The sequence below is a fragment of the Lutra lutra genome, chromosome 3 (genome assembly GCF_902655055.1).
Source record: "Lutra lutra chromosome 3, mLutLut1.2, whole genome shotgun sequence".
Lineage (NCBI taxonomy): Eukaryota > Metazoa > Chordata > Mammalia > Carnivora > Mustelidae > Lutra > Lutra lutra.
The window spans coordinates 55,931,273-55,950,648 of record NC_062280.1 but is presented as its reverse complement, the minus strand read 5'-3'; the positions used below and the strand labels follow the sequence as shown (position 1 = coordinate 55,950,648).

The following is a 19,376-nucleotide window of genomic DNA, read 5'->3' as shown; positions in this document are numbered from 1 at the left end:
AAGTCGAGAGGCTGTAATTCCATTAGTGGACTGAATGCTTAATGACTCTTGAGGTGATTAAAAGTATAGAAAATGTCTCTGTTTTGTGGTTACTCATATAAAATGACTTGGGGAAAGAATCCAGAAATTAAGGTGTCATAGATAATGTAGTTTGCTAATTGTACAGGCTTCTGGGAGCAGGCCTACTGCACCCTCCCACCTCACAGCACTCTGACCTCAAAGCATCGTTGGAACCCAAATGAGGGTTCCAGAGAGGTTTGCCCTGATTCTAGGTGTGCTGGCCTCGGTCCCTAATCCTCACTTGCCCCATCCTCCTGCTTCCGCGTCTTCCCTTTGGTTTTCTCCTACCAGCTGGCATGTCCCATCTGAGAGCCCCTTCCATTTAAATTTTTTGCTGTTTACCATCAGTCTGAGCAGACTCGTTCTGCTCATCTGATAGGTAGGTGGGGACGGGGGCTCAGATGGTAGCATGCTCAAGATTCCAGAGCCTAGGAAATGACAGACCTAGGTTCAGTTCCCAGACTGAACGGTGTGATTCCAAAGCTTCAGCTCTTTCAATAAAAATGAGGTGGGAGACCCAGTATGTCTGTGTAATTACCAGCAGAGCATACACTCAGGGTCTGAAGCTGTACAGGAAAAGGCCAAAAAGCTTTCAGACTGATTTTTCTTTTCAAGACCATTTTCTTGAATTAGTTCATAGACTGTAACGTGCCCCCTTTCGTGGTGTGCAGTTCACTGGCTTTGAGTAAAGCCACAGCATTGTGCAACTGTCACTTATCCAATATTAGGCCACTTCATCACCCCAAAAAGAAACCATCAGCATGTAAGACTGATGTTAGAGCTAAGAGCATTAAAGTGGAAGCTGAAGGTCAGCCTCCCAGTCATCCCGTGCACTGTGTGAGGATAGAAGCCGAGCTCCTGGACCAGTTCCCTGAGTTGGGCACCAGTTTTTGTTGACTGCGTCACAAAAGCCTTCAGAACAGTAAATTCTAAACCCATTTTTTTTAACCCATGCCCAATTTTTATAAATTATCTCACATTCTTCTGCCCATTTGCAATAAGAAAATGACAGGATTTAAGTGTTTTTATAGGGGCACCTGGGTGGTTCAGTTGGTTAAGCATCTGCCTTCATGCTGGGTCATGACCCAGCCCTGGGATCGAGCCCTGAGCCCTGCGTGGGGCTCCCTGCTCAGGAGAGTCTGCTTCTCTGTCTGCCTCAGACCCTCCCCCACGCTCCTGCTCTTGCTCGAGCACGTGCTCTCCCTCTCTCTGAAATGAATAAATAAATTTAAAAAAAAACAACCTTAAAAAAATGTTATTTCCAAACACATACTTATTTATGTCTTTGGTTTTTCTAAAATATATCTGTCGCCCCCATTCTTTTGATTGGAGAATCATCTGCATCTCCAGACTCTAGGTCATCTTCATTGCAGGTTTGCTTGAACATACTCAGTGAATCAATACAGTCATGATTTAAAATGACTCATGCATTAAGCAATTTCATGTGTAAACTTAAAGTGATCCCAGCCAGTGAGTACTACTTACAGGCACGTTTATTCCGTGGATCTTCCTTCTCCTTTCCTTAATATTCAGCTTTGGCTCTTTCCTCCTTTCTGTTACCTTCTTTATGTTTATTAAATTAAGCTCAGTTACATTTTGTAACAATTGATGTATGTGTTCTTCTCTTCCTGCTGCGTGGTATAAAAAGGTTGGGGCTGGGAAAATGGGTGGTGGGACGGGGAATAACTGTTAAGAAAATAGCATTGGTCATGGTGAGAAGGACTCATCCTTTGCCCACTCTGGCCCCAGCACCTTGACTGAAGATATCTACAAGGAGGCCAGGGAGTGAGAGCCTAGCCTTGAGAACTGTACAGGGGCCTGGCTCTAGGGGGACTGTCTTGGGAATAATTTTCTGGGAAAAAAAAAGAATGTTTTTCTTATAAGACGAGGCATCTTCCTTCTTACATTTTACTGACAGCATCTTAGTTTCCAGTAATATTACAGTGTTAGCGTGGTATTCAACTGCTGTTCTCAAGTTACTTTTCTATATATATAATTTAGAAAAAGATTATGTTCTAAAGTATTAGAGTAGGGAATACTTCCCTGTATATATATGCAAGTCAGTAGGAAACTGTGGTTTAGTGTATACATTTAGTTTACACATTGTCTTTTTGTGTGAAATAAGAAACACTTTAGTTCTCTCTTAGTTTCTATAATTTAGAATTTGGGGATTTTTTTCTTTTTTCTTTTTTCTTTTTTTTTTTTTTGCCTTGAATTAAAAACCATGACAACACTAAAAGTGGATGCTGGTAGGCCTACCTCCGTTTTTTCCCCCATTAGCATAATTATTTCTCAATTTTTATTGTTCATATTTCCTTTGGAGAATCCCTCTTATGCTTTGAATCCATTATCAGGGCTCACCCATTCATCTATCAAGATTTATTAAGGACCTATTATTTATAAGAGTGTCCCTGATGTTTCAGAGATGAAAAAATTCTCCTTATCTTTAAGGAATCCTAGACTCACTAGGCAGTGAAATTTAAAAAAAAAAAAAAAAAAAAAAAACACCTTTTAGGTGCCATGGTCTTTAAGTTTAGGAACAACAGATGAGGTTCGTGTACCCCAGACAGGGTGCAGGCATGAGGGCAGGGAAGGCCTCTATCAGGGAGTGATTTGTGAGCTGACCTTGAAGCGTAGGGACTTGACAGAGGGAAAAAGACATCTTGGGGGGACAAGGGTAAAGGCAGGAGGTGAATAAGATTGTGGTGTCTTCAGGGTGCTGTATGGTGCAGTTAGGGTCAGAGCACCTGTAGGGTGATAATTGGATGGGGTTGGAGAGATCTCAGGCCTGGTCATGGAGATCAGGAATCTGCTCATGCTGAGGGGAGCTATTGATGGTTAAGCAGAGGAGAGGCTCAGTGGTTATTGACAGCACTGTTGGCAGGTACCTGGAGGAGCTCACCAAGGAGTCAGTTGGAAATATTGCGGGTGGGGGACCATACGAGCTGAAACAAAGGCAGTGATGGGGTTTGTAAGGTGAATCCCTTGGTTTCCAACTTTGTCATCAACGTTCACTGGTGGTTCCATTACATGAGATAGGACATAAAGGAAGACTGGCAGATTTGGGGTGGTGACTGAGGTGGACATGCTGACTTTAGTTTTGTTAATCTAGATTTTTTGTCTTGGGAACTGGGCATTTTCTAATGCCCCTTGAGAGACTGTTCTTGAATGACCTCCTCCCCTTCCCCCAACACTGTTCTACTTCTTTTTGTGCTGTTTCTTACTCAGTTATCCTTTAGTTGGCAAACAGATTATTGGTAAGCAAATTAAATTAAAAGCAAACCTCTGTGAGTTAGGAACTCAATGGCTGAATTAAATGAAAAGTGTTATTTTTACCTTTTTTTTAAAAAAAATGAGTAGGTTGTATGGGAGTAGACTGGAAAACCATTTTTAATTAAAGACATACCCTTTCTTGTTGGCATAATTCTTGAGGAATCCTTCTAGTGATTGTAAAAGAAATATCTAAACAGAATTTTTGAGCTGGAGGGAAACTTAGCAACTTGGGCCACCACTCTTAATTTATAATTAGGGAAAATGGGTGCCAGAGAGGATAAGAGACTTCCCCATGTCACACAACTGGTGGTGTAGGGACACGTCTAGCTCCTCATGTTGGTGTTTTCTCCACCGTACCTTGATGACTCCCTACAATCCTCCCATCAACATGATGGAACAAAGTTGGAAGAACTATAATGTTCAAGGCTGCTCAATTTCCGGTAGACCCAGTCACCCGGATTCTTGACTTTAATCTTAAATTAATCTCACTGTTCTTCATCAGTCACCAAGTATTTGTTGATTAGTAAGGAAGGGATGCTCCCCCAATTATTATAAAACTTAAAGATGAATAAGAGGCTGTTTTTCTCCTTAAGAAGTTGCAGGTTACTTTTTCAGATAACTCATTGCAGGACTGGCAACTACTTATAAAATGAATGGCTTGTCTGACATAATTACGGATATGTAATATATACACATGCACACAAAACAGTAACAATAAGAAAAGAAAGCCATAAAAATATTGTCCACTTTTTAAAAAAAAATTTTTTTTTAAACTTTACTGGTTTTTTTTTGTTTGTTTGTTACCTTGTTCTCTCCTCACGGCGGTGGGGGGGGGGGGGCGAGGGGACAAGCAGTTTCCCCGCCTAGACTTGGAAATGTCTATGTGCCTGTGGGGAAATAATACATTAGGCCAAACAATTAGAAAAAGAATGTTGATTGCCTTTTATTCAGTTTATCCTCAGTGAACCTTAATTAGGGAAAATTTTATTTAGGTTGGTAGATGACATAAATATTTTCAAGAAGAGATTGGAAGAATGGTTTTTAAAAGCTTTAGTTCTCTCTTCTGTTTTGCAGGAGCCCTATCAGTGTTTCTGGAAATTTCTATAGATAAAATTTTGAAAAACTTAACCTCATTTTGGAGATGTTACGTTAGTAAATGTATTAAGGAAACTTACTACCATTCTAAAGTGAGAACTGCTTTTATGAAATAGAATTTTTTCTACAATTTTTTAATATGTTCCTTTATGTTAGCCTGTTCCACTCAAGTAAGAGTTTTTAGTACATTTTGCACTGTTTTGAAATTTAAGTCTAGGGTAGAGGTTTAGCCATTTAATGATAGAGAAGCTTTAGGTTACCAAGTTTATGACGTTGAAATTATTAATGCTTTGGATGTTTCTATAATTTTAAGCTTCATTCATTCCACAAATATTTAAGTAGATCTGGTATGATGCTAGACCAGGTTATGGAGGTTACAGCAGGATATTGGATACACAGAGTCCCTACTTCCAAGAAGCTTCCCTGTTGAAGCTTTGCTAACGTCTATCTAGTGAGGATATAAACACAGGAACTCTAGAGTAAAGCTTAGGAGAAACAAAACGCCAGACACCCCATCAGAAAACCAGAAAGTCTGGTTCTGGCCCACGTGGGAGGCATCCCTGCGAACTCTTATAAAAATGCTTTGAGATCATCAGCTGATGAAAGCCTCCATAGTTTTGTGTGTGAGGGTAATCATCAAGGATTGCCACATTACTTTGAGACAACAGATGAAACACGGTAATGGGGATTGTGGCGGTGCTGCAGAAATTGGATTTACGTTCGTGAAAGCTGACCCAACAGATTGAGAAGAGCAATCTAATTAGGGAAGTCTAATTCTGTTTTGAGAGTATGGGTTGGGAGGAGGGAAGAAATGACATGTTCCTCCATTCTTACCTCTACCTGTAATTCATCCCTCGGTACACAAGGTGTTCTAATTTCTCACTTAGAACCTTTCTGAGATGAGAGATAGCTGGGATGGAGCTAGTTGGGTTTGGGCTAGTGGGGTGTCTTGAAGCTCAGATCGCATCTAGGAACTGACATGACGCCATGAATCAGCCACAGACCCATTAGCTGGGGGAGGGCTAAGAGGACTTGAAAAAATTAACACCTACAGTATGAAGGGAAGACAGAAAAATAACAGGGAAAATGCAGTGGATCCACTGGATTTCTTTTCCCTTTCCTCCCTTCCTTCCTTCTTTCCTTCTACCTTTTTTTTTTTTTTTTTTTTTTTTTTTTTACAGTAGGCTCCGTTCCCAGCATGGGGCTCGATTTTGTGACTGTGAGATCAAGAACTGAGCCAAGATCAAGAGTTGGGCATTTAACTGGCTGAGCCAGCCAGACAACCCCAGACCCATTGGATTTCTTTACGAGCTACCAGCTGTGCTACATGGCCTACCGAAGGCTTGCTGGGCAATTGGTAACATCAGCTGAGCAGAAATGCTATTTCTTTCCCCAACTGGTTAACAAGACACCATGGGGCTTTACCTAGGACAGAAATAACAAAAAGAAAGGACAGGACAGGAATGGAAAAGGGAAGAGAGAAGGAGCAAGTTACATGGGCTACCTAGGAGTGAGGTGTGTGTGTTTGTCTGTCTTTTGTTGAATCTTCTCTGAAGTCACACCTCCTCTCTAGTGAGGAGTTGACTAAGGGGTATTCTATTTTAGTCTGCAGCCTTCCCATCTGGTGTCTGGATTTCTTCTGAGCTGCCACCAGTTGGGGAATGAGGATGGGGTATTAGTCTTTCATGCTGTCTCCTTTCAGGCTTCCCTACAGAGCCCTTTATAATATATATTTAAACATTGCTTATTTTTATGAGGCAAAGTGGTCAAATGACAGCATTTTCAAATGATTCAATGTAATGTCAACCCTTGTGATTCTCTCTTTGTCACTCTCTCTTCTTCTTATACCTGCTCCTTAAATTCTGTGTTTGCAATAATAGCTACCATTCATTAGAACCTCCTGTAGGCCGTGGACTTCACATGTGGCAACTCTGTGAGGAAGTCATGATGCCCATTTTGCCTGGGAGAGACTGAGGCCCAGACAGTTGGCCCAAGATTACATGATTGGCAGGGCTGGGATTCAGCCCGGGACTCTTTGATTCAAGCCTGGGATCCGTTTGGTGCTGCTGTATCCCAATGCCTTTGTTCCCTCGTGTTTCACCCTTGGTTCTTATGCTTTGTACTTCTGGCACGAATAAATGCATCTTTGGTTGCACAGATGGGTAAATGGGATTTTGATGGACCCCCTTCCCGCACCCCAACCACTTGAGATGAGGGTGTTTGAGATTATGAACTGTAAGCAGGTTATCTTCAGGAGTAGTTTGGTGCTTAATGACACTTACTCCTGTCATAATTCACAGTGAATATCTTTCATCTCAGCCAAATTATAACTGAAATTCTAGAAGGAGAAAGATGCTGTGATATTTGGGCCTTAAATCTATCACTGGGGCCACAGCATGAGGAAATTTAATCTTCTTCTTATCTACACTTAGGTTGCTCTTCTCTCTAGGCGTTGGGACAGACCTTAGTCTTTTCCTTAAAACATCCTGAACTTTGTTTTTCCTCCTTCTGCCTCCTGCACTCAACTCTTTTTCTTCTATCCCTTACAAGTATAGGGGGTTCGAGCTCCACTTAGTCTCCACACACCTGAAGAGAATCGTTATTTCCGTGGCAGAGTTCCTTCCCAGGATTTCTTGGGAAGTTTGTGTCTTTCCAGATGGCCCAAACAGTCAGCTAAGAAATCAGGTAGATGGGAAGAAGTGTGGCAATTCTCCTGTGAGAATTAAACAATGAACATAGAGGCAGTGGTAGATCGAAGGAATCCGCTGATGTCAAGTTGAACGCGAGCCTGCGGAGGGAAGGATAAGATTGACGTTTCCCAGAGCCAGGACAGGGCAGGAGCCCAGAGGAGAGAATCGGTCGTGATTGCGTGTAGCTGTTGCTAGGTTATAAATATGTGTTTGTGGCCCTGTCTGCTGCTACTGGTGAGTCATCCTTGCAAATAAAATAAGTTTATATACATAGCATATTGTATACAAATCCTGTGTGTGGTATTCCAAGAAATACGTTTCTGAAGCAGAAGAAGTCTTTAAAATGGCAATTTCAACATGTGATTCTGTGCAATGCTGTTAACCTTCCGCATAGATTCAAACTGCAGGTCATTGCGGGGGTCAAGCAACTTTTTCTCTGAAGGGCCAGATAGCAAATATTTTAGGCTTTGCAAGGCATATGGACTCTGTCAGAACTATCAGCTCTGCTGTTTGAGCATGAAAGCAGCCATGGACTATACGTCAAATGAACAAGTGGGGCTGTGTTCCAATAAAACATTTATTTACCAAAACAGACTGCGGGCTGGATTTGGCCAGCTCTTGGAATACTACCCAATAATGTTCACTGGCATTTTCTAGCATCTGAGTATTTGTTACAGGCTACAGTTTTTTGTAAATACCATTATTTCTTACTTACGTGACATTTTTAAAAAGATATCTGTAATAGTGGCTGAAGAATATTTGGAAGTATTTTAAGAAGAACTATAATTGGGAGAGTATTTCTGGAGAAATTCCTGGAAATGCACAATTCTCATCCCTGAATCCCAAAGATGAAGATCTATTGAGAATTTGGAAACCCCCGGAGAAGGGGATCTGCTGTATCTCCATGTTCCTCCCTACTTCCTGATTCAGTCACCAGTTTATCTTTTTCTCAGCTTCGTGTGGCTTTCCCTGTTCTTTCTGCTCTGCAGTGTCCCCTGAGTTTATCAGTTGTCTCGGGCATGTGGCCTAGTTTTGTTCCACTGGGAGACTGGGGATCTTGGGAACCGGCTGATATCCCCATTGCCTTTCTCCAGAATTACTAAGCGATCATAACTGTCTTTCTCACATATTCAAGTGTCTGGAATAGGTAATTCTTCAAGGATACTCGACATTTATATGCTTGGTGGTAGCAATATTATTTAAGAGCCAGAACAAGAGGACATTTGTCGTGTGATTTGTAAATGATTTGTGTTATTGTTTGGGATTGGTGTGCTTTTTGCTTTTCCTACCACAGTGCTTTCATACTTCTGTTATTCTAAGGAGTAGAAAACAGGAGAGGGGACTAAGAGTATTTACTATGAGCATTGAGTGCAGTTCTTAAAAACTGTCAAGATGCACTTTTACTTATTGGCAATTAAGAACATAGATTTTGGAGTCAGCAGAACTTGAATTGATTCGTGGGTTTTTTCCACTTGTTACAAAAATGTGATGGGGCGCCTGCATGGCTCCGTCTGTTAAGGGTCTGCCTTCGGCTCAGGTCATGGTCTCAGGGTCGTGGGATCGAGCCCCTGCATCACAGTGGGCTCCCTGCTCAACAGGGAGCCTGCTGCTCTCCCTCTGCCCCTCCCTGTGCTTGTGCTCTCTCTCAAATGAGTAAATAAATAAATACACACATAAATAAAATCTTTTTAAAAAAAGTGTGATCTTGGGCAGTTTTACTTAACCTCTCTAACATTGTTTTATCTTTCAAATGGGAAAACTAGTACCTTCATCTCAATTTTTGTGCTGTTAGGATTAAATCAGATGGTGCAAGTGTGTGGTTAGCAAAATTCTGGAACTAAGGGCTCACTAAATGATAGCTGGCATTATTAGTAACTGTTAAAGATGGAAGGCATTTACTTTGTTTCCTGGGAAGGAAAACAAACTGACAGAGGTTCAGTGATTTGGGAGAAGATCACATTAAGTAGGTTGGAAAACTGGGTTTGGCTCTTTCCTAAGTCCATGTTCTTGCAACCATATGCTGCTTCTTAAAGTAATTGCAGTTAAGAGTAATTTGACAGCAAGATCCACCACAGTTTATTTGGGTTATGCGGCTGGGTGGATAAACGGGGAAGGTATGGGATGATGACTTTTTTTTTTTCTTAAAAATTGAAGTATAATTGGTAAATAATAATATCTTAGTTTCAGGTATACAACGCAATGATTTGATATTTGTGTATGTTGTAAAATGATCGCTATAAAAAGTGTAATTAACATCCATCACCGCACAAGGAGTGCTGTCTTGAAATCTGCAGTATTTGGAAGCTACAATTTCTAGAGGCCAAGGATGCAGTTATAATTAAATAGCTGAGAAAACCTGCCCTGAATTTTTTTTCTTCTTGTTGCTTAGCTGCTTTGTTGACTGCCAAGAACTTGTTTGATTTTAAGTACCTTTTGTGCTTTCCTGTTACTCAGGTCCCATCATAATACAATAACTTTTAAGAAACTATGTATGTTCTTTTAAATTGCATTAAAGAAAAATAACTGCTATGTTAAACCCACACTTGGAATAAGAACTTTTCTTTTTTTCTCTTTTTCCCCCTTCCTTCTCCTTATGAGAGGAATGTGCCTCTAACCTTTATAAAGGGTCAGATTTTCACACAACGTGATTAGCTGCCAATAGTTAAACCTCAGTGAACCAAACAAAGGAGTTGGCTATGGTTTTAGAAAAAACTCGGCTCAGTGGAAGTTCTGTGACAAGTTGCTGGAGTTTGCTACATCGATACTTATTTTATAGCACTGATTTTAATTGGTGCACATCTCTTTTGTTTTGGTTTGTTTTTGTTTTTATTAACCATTCTTGGGGTTTTGAAGATAACTGCTTCCCACTGCCTTTCAGGATCTGCCAAGCTTGCTTCTTGGCATGAAGTGTATTTGTGTGGAGATGGGTCCTGTGTAGAACATTTAAGAGTTAAATACCTGGAATTTGCTCCAGATTCTTTGGCTCCCTTTTTACCAACCTGTTCCTCCTTACAATACACCACAGTTTTGACTTCAATCCACAGGTTATTTGAGAACCTGATGCATTCTAAAACAAATATTAAATTATGTTTAATTTGAAGACTTGAGTTTTATCTAGCAACTCTTGAGCACCAGCTATCTGTTAGGTATTGGGAAAGAAATAATATAGTAGAAGGATAATATGTGATTCTTTACTAGTTTTAAATTGTTTTTGAGACAAACCTAGTTCAAGGCAGAGGATTAAGTGCCAAGTTGAGTCATATAGAATCTAAATGCCAGAGGAGTCAGAATGGAAAGACCTGGAAAATATAAGAATCATTAAAGAAGGCTGAACAGAGGCAGGACAGCATGGTCTTGAAGGAATTCCATGCAGTGAAGGTAATGGGTAGGGCTGGAAGTTGGAAAGGAAATAGAAGCACCTTTGTAATTAAAAAGTTAAACTTTGACAGTTTCTCTGATGATTCTTTTTTTGAAAGAATCGAAGAAATATGCACCAGTGTTTCCTTATTTTCTTGCTCTCTAAAGCGCCACCCCCTTCCCTGGCCAGACAGTACCTATAACTTGGTAAGCCCCAGGCATGGCAGCTTAGCAATGGCCCCCTACATAGATTTGGCACAGGGGAAAGCAACCTCAGTGTCAGTCCGCCAAATTTCTCTGGCCCCTGCCTCTCAGAAAATACCAGGATTTTAGCAGTTTGTTCTGAAAGTGGAGGTTGTGTCTTCTGCTTAGTTAATGAGTTTGTTTTTAAGAATGTCCACTCTAGAAATGGATTTTTACTCTGTAACTTCCCTAAATGATAGCTGCAGATGTGAAATTTCTGGTTGATCTTTCTATTTTGGGGCGATATTATTGTTGTCTTATGTCTTATGTCTTATGTGTGCCTTTTACATGTCTAGACTGTCTTTTCAAATTGATTATGAGCCTTACTTTAAACTGAAGCAAGGAAAGGTTTGATATTACTTATAAAACATTTCCCTTTAATTTCAGGGTTGTGATTTTCCTTTCAAATAATTATTGAGGAATGTTGTATTTTGGGTTTGTTTTCCATTTAAATTTATTTACATGAACATTTTCTTGGCAAAATATTCCTTGAGGTTAAAAAAAAAAGTGCTGTTTTTTGAAAGGAGTAAATTCTTCAGTGTTTTGTGTGACTTATTTGAATGGAAAAGTTTGGTTCTAATAAAAATTTCCTCTTCCTTTGGCAAATGTTGATGTTTTTAAAGTCTTCCTAAAGGAAAGGGGAGCTCGGGTGGCTTTTTGTTTTTCAGTTATCTAGAGCCCCTTCCCTTCCGTTTGGTGCTCCCTCCACATTGTTTTCTGAGCCTTTGAACTAGTTCTATCTACAGCTGAGAATGGTGGTTGAAAGTGGACCTAAACCAGATCCTTTCTGGGTGGGACACATAAGAAACTGGTTCCTTTGGTGCAATGGGGTGTCTCTAGGAGGAGCGGCGGTTCTGGAGAGAGACTTCTCCTTCTATACTTGTGTACTGTTCAAATGTCTTTTGTTTTTAACCTAGTATATATGATTAATATATGCAAAGCCATTGCTTTTCGTTTGTTTTTGTAATTGGCTGGAGTCCATGGTATATGGCTTTAAAGGAACTCGATTTTGAAATTTACCAACTGCAGATCTTACTGAGTTTTGTGTCATTTAGAAAATATTTAAAGACCAGAGCAGATCTGTGACCTCGACATACTGCATGTCATTGTTTTCAACCCCTTTCCTTATTTGCTTCAGTTGTAAATTGCCCGTCGTTTCGCAGTCCCCATGGAAAGGCTTGTCAAGTGTGTGCTTCCTTCAGCCAGCACATTCACAACTGCTGAATTTTCTTCTGCTCAGCTTGTTTTCCTTCTTCCCCTCTGCAGCCCTGAGCCGCTTGGGATCCTCACATCACCAGAGCAGAACTACTGGAGAACTTCTCATGACTCCAGGAGCGTGTGCCGCTGCCTTAGTCTCCGGTGAACGGTGAACGAGTGAGCCTAGCTCAGAGCCGGAGCGCACCGCCTGCGGGACTGTGGGAGGACATGACCGGGCGCAGGCTCTAAGGTAGCTGAGTCAGCTTCCCCAGGAGCTCTTCGAGCAGCGTTGCCAGAGCCAGCCCTAGAGCCATTTCAACAAATCACCTCTTTTAATGCTCTTTGGCAGAGATCAAATCTAACACGGTAAATTCTTAGCCACAGTGATGATTTTGTTGGTTTAAATGAATCCGGTATTAAAAGGGTAGGACTCTAGCCTAACTCTTCTCAGTTCTTGCATTGCCTGGAAGGGGGGGCTTCTCTCTTTCTCTTTCTCTCTCTCTCATTTTTTCCTTTTTGGGTGGAGCTGCTTAGTTGTTCTTTACCATTGGCCACTTTATTAAAAAAACTATCAATAAATATAAAATACTTCTGCCATTCTTTTCCCCTTAGAGGGCCACTTTTCTTTTTTTTTTTTCCCTCCCGCCCTTCAAAGATTTTATTTATTTATTTGAGAGAGAGAGAGAGCAGGAGCAGGGGAATGGGCAGAGGCAGAGGGAGAAACAGAATTCCTGCTGAGCAGAGAGCCCCCATGGGGCTCAGTCCCAGGACCCCAAGATCACCATCCTAGGCAAAAGCCTGCCGCTGAACCGAATGAACCACCCAGGCGCCCCTTGATTATTTAATTTCAAGTAGTACAAAATAGTATAAAGTACAGACATATACATAGGTAAAATTTCCTTCCTGCCATCCTCTTTTACCCATAGCCACTAATTTGGAACACATACTTACAACACACAAGTCTTACCGTATTACATATAAAATCTGCATATTAATTATGTTTCAGAATTGACGAACATGTCCCCACATTTTGTTTTACAACTTGCTTTTTCCTTCCACTCCATAAGCTGTGGACATTTTCCCTTTTAAGCAGAATCTCAGTCTAAATGACTGCTTAGTGTTCCTTATAAGGCTGTAACATAATAACCAGTCCTCAAGTGAGGGGTTAGCCTGTAATTTAAAGGGGGATGCGAGGGGGAGATCTTTCACATGAGGGAGAAAACAAAAGCCACGGCTGTTGACATTGGACTTTTTAGTCTTTAATGATGTGAGGTTTTGTTTCCCAAGGCACGTGATGCACAGCTTTGGGCTGTTGCTGAAGTGTCTGTTATGTCCGATTTTCATCTTCTGGATGCCTGGAAGAAACTTTGGCGCTAGGCTGTGTTAATATATTTGTATAGTTGTTGGTTCTGGCTACTATCCTTGGAGCATTTGGAGAGATTTTCATGCCCATTTAAGGTGGCGTGAGGTTGAATTAGTTTTAAGAGGAAGTAATAAATAACATGGAATTAAGAGACTGACTTTATTTCACATATGCATTTATGTGATGGAGGAAGAGATGGTGGTGTTTGTTAATTGCTAACCCTGTGATTCTTAATTATGAAACAGGGTTAAGATGGTTCAGCTCAGTAGTTCCCAAGTGTGTTTGACAGTGAGAATCGCCAGAGAAGTTTTCAGGTATCTGGGGTTGGGGAGAAATATTTTGTTTTTGTTTCTTTATAAAACACTTATTTTTAGGAAAGTGATATAATTACTGTTTATAAGATTAAAAAGGTACGAAAGAGTGAAGAAATACAAGTTTCACTCCTCCCATCTCCCAGGCGTCCAGTTGGTCTTCCTAGAGTCAGTCATTGTTACCAATTCATTGTGTATTCTTTTGGAGATTTCAAGGCATATATAATATACCGGCACATAACCTTTAGATTATTGCAGGGTTTTATTTGTGTGTGTTTAAAGATTTTATTTATTTGTTTGACAGAGAGAGAGTGCAAGAGAATACAACCAAGGGAAGGGTTAGAGGGAGAAAGAGACTCCCTGCTGAGCAGGGAGCCTGTGAGGGGCTGGGCTCCATCCAAGGACCCTGGGATCATGACCTGAGCTGAAGGCAGATGCTTAGTGAACGTAGCCACCCAGGCACCCCTGTGTGTGTGTGTGTGTGTGTGTGTGTGTGTGTGTGTGTGTGTGTGTGTGTTTGTATGTGTGTTTAAACCCTGATGGTAACAATATACACTGTTTTGTGCCTTTTTTTACTGCGATAATATTTCTTGGAAGATCTTCTATATTAATACTGCATTCTTTTTTTTTAATTTTTTAATTTTTTTTTTAAAGATTTTATTTATTTATTTGACAGACAGAGATCATAAGTAGTCAGAGCGGCGGGCAGAGAGAGGGAGGAGGAAGCAGGCTCTCTGCTGAGCAGAGAGCCCGATGTGGGGCTCGATCCCAGGACCCTGAGATCATGACCTGAGCCGAAAGCAGAGGCTTAACCCACTGAGCCACCCAGGCGCCCCAATACTGCATTCTTTTTTAATGGATGCCTAGTATTCCACTGTGGACATGTGCTATAATTTATTTAACCAGTGCTATGTCGATGGCCACCTGGATGACTTCTAGTCTATTGTTTATTATTATGAACAGGGCTCTAGGGAATATAACCTTGTACAGATAGCATTTTAAACATGTTTATGAGTATATCCGTAGGATCCATTTTTAGTGGTAGAATTGCTGTGTCAAAAGTTACAAACATTTTAAATTTGGTAGAAATTTATTGCCAGGTTACTCTGTTCATCGAGCTTGCAAAGTTTTATATTTCTTTCTTTTTTTTTTTTTTTTAAGATTTTATTTATTTATTTGAGAGAGGGAGAGTGAGACAGCATAAGCAGGGAGCAGTGAGGGAGAAGCAGTCTCCCTGCTGAGCAGAGAGCCTGAAATGGGTCTTGATCCCAGGACCCTGGGAACATGACCTGGGCTGAATACTTAACCAACTGAGCCACCCAGGCGCCCCAGTTTTAGATTTCAGCAGCAGTGGGTGTTTCCTCAAACTCTGCTGATCACAGTATGATTGTCAAAGATGTTTTACTTTGCCAAATGGATAGGTGAAAAATGATTGTTTAATGTAGCTTTAATTTGTATTTTTATTTTCATTGATATTGAGCATCTTTTCGTAATTTTAAAAACCATTTGTATTTCCTGTTGTGTTCCCCCTGTGTTTGTGTATTTAGTCTGTTTTCCCATTGGGTTATTGATCTATTATCAGTTTAAAGGAACTCCTGTGCATTAACAAAATAAAGTGTGGTAAGTGATATTTATATGTTGTCATTTGTACAAAAATAAGAATTATTTTGCTGTGCAGATTAGTTAAAAATTAGTACACTTATATTTATCAATTTATTCATTCAACAGCTACTTATGGAATGCCTCGTAGGTATTAGGCACTTGTTCTAGGCAGCAGTATATAGAACACCGATCCCAATTCTTGTTCCATGGCACTTATATTGTAGTGAAAGAGACATCATTAGCAGATGTTCACAGTGACTTGTAGAGCTAAACAGATAAACTTTCTGTGGCTAAAAACCTACCTCATGGTCCCTTGGATGTTGTGTTGTGGCTACGTTTTCAGGTTTAAATCTTTGATCCATCTGGAATGTTAGGTATGAATCAAAACTGAATTTTTCTCTAGATGCTCTATTTATTAGGCTAAGGCTGAGTTGCTGTAACCAAGGGCTATGCTATGGTTCAAACAATGTAGAAGTTGATTTTTTTCTCACTAAACAGTCCTGTGTGAGCAAACCAGGTCAGCAGAACCTCCCATAGCCACTAGTCATTGAGACTCATGTTCCTTCTGTGCAATTGTCACTGTAGTTATGCGCATGGTCATAGATGGCTTGCACCATATCTGGGTTCCCTCCATGTGAAGGACAAAGGAGAAAGTCCAGGGCAAGTGATCAGAAGTTGGACACACGCCACTTCCATTTCCATTGGTGAGAACTTAGTCTTGGGGCACATGTAGCTGCATGGGAGAGTGGGGAGTGTGGTCTCTGCAGGTCAGCATGGACCCAACAAGCAGCCAAGAAGGAATTTTAATGGAAAATCAGTGGTCTTTGTCACAGTGGTTAGTTTTTCCAATTTTACTGAAAAGTTCCAACTTTTCCTCTTTGATTTCTTTTGTATTATACGTTCTCCTGTACACTTTGGTCTCTTTTGGGGATATCCATTTAGTTTCATTGATCTCTCTGCCCATACGTGTACCAGGATCACAGTTTTTGAACTCTTGGAGCTTATGTGTGTTTTACCTTGTGATGGGGGTTGTTCCATTTTGCAAAATTTTCATATTTATTTTAAGTTTCCTTTGACAGAATTTTAAAGTTCTATTTTATAGAATATTCATGTCTCTTTTTATGTGTGAGGTTTTTTTTAAAAAAACAAAGAGCCAAAATAATCATATCTATTCACCACTCCTCCCCTCTGAGAAGAAAACCTGCTAATACTATGAATGGGGTTGTGTTATACATATAGATACTTTGCAAAGGAATCACATCTTTTTGATGTCAGTTTTTTTTTGTTGGAGGATAATGTTGACAGTATTTGGGAAACATTGATTTGGAATCTACAGTCTTTCTATATCCTCAACCCATGAAACGTATAATTGAAGGAAGAGAGGGGAACGACCAACTTATCATAAGCTATTGTATTAATTTTATTTAATACTTGACTTCTGGGGTTATGACTAGGTAACCGATGCCTATTTCTCTATTACAAATGAATAAACTTGGAACTTGAGAAAACAGTTTTCCTATTTGCAGATAAAAAATAGTTGATATTTCATGGGATGCCTGGGTGGCTCAGTTGGTTAAACGTCTGCCTTCAGCTCTCCGGTCATGGTCTCAGGAGCCTGGGATCGAGTCCTGGATCAGGCTCCTTGCTCCTGCTTCTCCCTCTGCCTGTGGCTACCCCTGCTTGTGCTCTCTCTTGCTCTCTGAAAAATAAATAAATAAATAAAATCTGTAAAAAAATAGTTGATATTTCAGAAGTTTATTACCAAAACTTATATATGACACAAACCGGGGCAGATTTTTGTGTATACATGATACACGGTGCTGTTACATCCTCAGTGTACGTGTATCTGTTAGTCTGCACCTTTTGTTTTTAACAGCACACATTCTGTTTTTATCTTCTTTTTTTATTGTAAAATAAGACACAGATGCAGATTTCCATACAACACTTACATAGCTTAGTTAATTATTGTAAGGTATTTTCCTTTATTATTTATATTTATTTATTTATATTTGTTAATTTTATATTATTATTTTTTTTATTTTTTTATTTATTATATGGTGAGAATTTTTGTGACCACCACAAAAAAAAAAGTGGGGAGTGTGGTCTCCCACCACCACACCTGACAGAATATTAGCAGTCTCCCCTCCCCTGGTGTGTCCCATGCCAGACATAGCCCCTCTCCCCCTCCAGAAGTCAGTAACTGCTTTCTTGACTTCCATAGTAATTGCTCTGTTGCCTTTCTTTGTGGTTTTATCACCCGTGTATGCATATTTAGCCACTGTACTTTGGTTTTTTGTGTGTCTTATTAAGTCTCTTAAACATCAGATTCCCCTGGCGGCCCTTTCCTTACAGTCTGTCTGTTGAAGAATCCATCCATTTCACCTCTGATCTCCTACTGGCTGGATTTGGTAATTGCAACCTCATAGTTCAATTCAACTTGTTCTTTTTTTTTTTTTTTAGTGGGAAGTAGTGTTTTAACACCACTCTCTGGGTACCAGTCATGCTTACTGCTACTGGGTAGGTCATTGTTTCTAGGCCTTTTAGTGGACAGAGGACACCACCACATAAAATATTTCGTGAGTTCATACTGATACTTCCAATTAAAAAATCAGGTGATAAGGCTCTTACTTAACTTTCTCTGTTACTCTGTATTTCACATGGAGAATTCTGGTTCTCCGAACCAGCAGGAGATGACAGAATTCAAATGTGCCACTGTAACTTGTTAGCTTTCTGCCATGTTATATATAGAGTATTCTCAATACTGCCACAATCCTAACACTGAACCACTCGTTACAATAACTGAAAAGCAATGAGAAGAACTTCTTATGTGTATGCTGTTCCTATTCTCCCTGCAATTTTTTTTTGGTGGGGTCAGGGGGTGGGTAGTGCAGGAGACGTTTATAGTTGAAAATTGGGCAAATTTAAACACTGATTAGCTTTTAGATGATATTTGGAGATGGAATACTTTTAATACTTTTAAGGAATAATTTTAATTTTTGTTAGGTGAGATGTTGATTTTATAGTTGTATTTAGAAAAAGCCTTTATTTGTGAGAGAATTTGTGGGTGAAATGATGTGACATCTGGGATTATCATCAAACTACCTCAGGAAGAAAATGGGCAGAGTAGAGTAAATAAGATGGCTTATTTTTCAAACTGGGTGGTAGGATGGTCCTTTATAATTAAAACTAGGAGGACAGAGTAGGGTTTTTAAAAAATACTTTTCAGTTTCTATGTAATTTGAAATATCTATAATATGGTTTTTGAAATTAATTTAATAAACAGTGAAAAAACAAGGATGTATGGTAAGAGAAGAAAGTAATAAGGATTCGATGGTGTGGGGAGGTGCGGATATGAGTAAACAGGCGATTCCATGCTCTGCCTGGTGGTTCAGGCTCAGCTCGGTGGTCTTGAAGCTCGGGGAGTAGGTACCATCTTGATTGAAGAGTGAGCTGAGATGTGAGCCTCTGTGGGAAACTAAGATTTAAGGGATGAGTGGCAGAAGAGGAAAACTCCAAGGAAGCTGAGAAGGTCCAAACCATAAAATCGAAGATCCAAACCATAAAATCGAAGATCCAGAGAGAGTGGAGCTTCTGAATCCCAACCAGGGAGGAACCCGGGGCAGAAGGGGGTCATCAGCACCGCGATGCTGCAGAATGGGCAAGTGAGCCCACCATCAGCATTCTCAGAACCAACTGAGTCGCTGTGGGGTTGGGAGTTCCTAGGCCCCATCTCAGGTCAGTCGACTCAAAATCTTGGGTTGAGGCTTGAGAGTCCACGTTTTGAAGAAGCTCCATTACATTCCAATGAGCTGCTTTGGTGATGGACTGGATAGAGGAGAGGGAGGTTGTGGAAAAAGCTGTGTAGATTGCTTTTTCTAGAAAGTTTTTTATGAAGGGTGAAGAAGGTAGACGTGGGAAGACTAGGGGTTGCGGCTGGTGGTAGTTGTTGAAATAATAATAATTATTATTATGTGAGAGGTTTTCCTCTAAATATGGAGAATGTGAATGGTTTCCTGGCAAGATGACTGAGTGGTCAGGCTAAGCGAGAGCCCCCCACTACCAGAGAGATGATTTTTTGGCAAGAACTTGGTTTTGATAGTTCAGGGAAAGCTTGGAAATCGTCATCATGGATTAGATACTCATTTTGTTTGTTATTATTTTGAATTACATATTAAAAGAGGAGAG

General features: G+C 40.2%; 1 protein-coding gene across 4 annotated transcripts in view; it reads left to right on the top strand.

Moving 5' to 3' along the window:
- Window positions 1-19,376, top strand: part of ACVR1 (activin A receptor type 1) — a 127,420-nt gene that overhangs the window by 38,750 nt on the left and 69,294 nt on the right. For 2 of the 4 annotated variants that reach the window (XM_047721812.1, XM_047721813.1), the window contains exon 2: window positions 11,985-12,165. The gene's annotated coding sequence lies outside the window, so the exon portion shown is untranslated. Of the gene's footprint in view, window positions 1-11,984; window positions 12,282-19,376 lie in introns of all 4 variants that reach the window. The other 2 variants (XM_047721810.1, XM_047721811.1) reach the window with 1 other exon arrangement.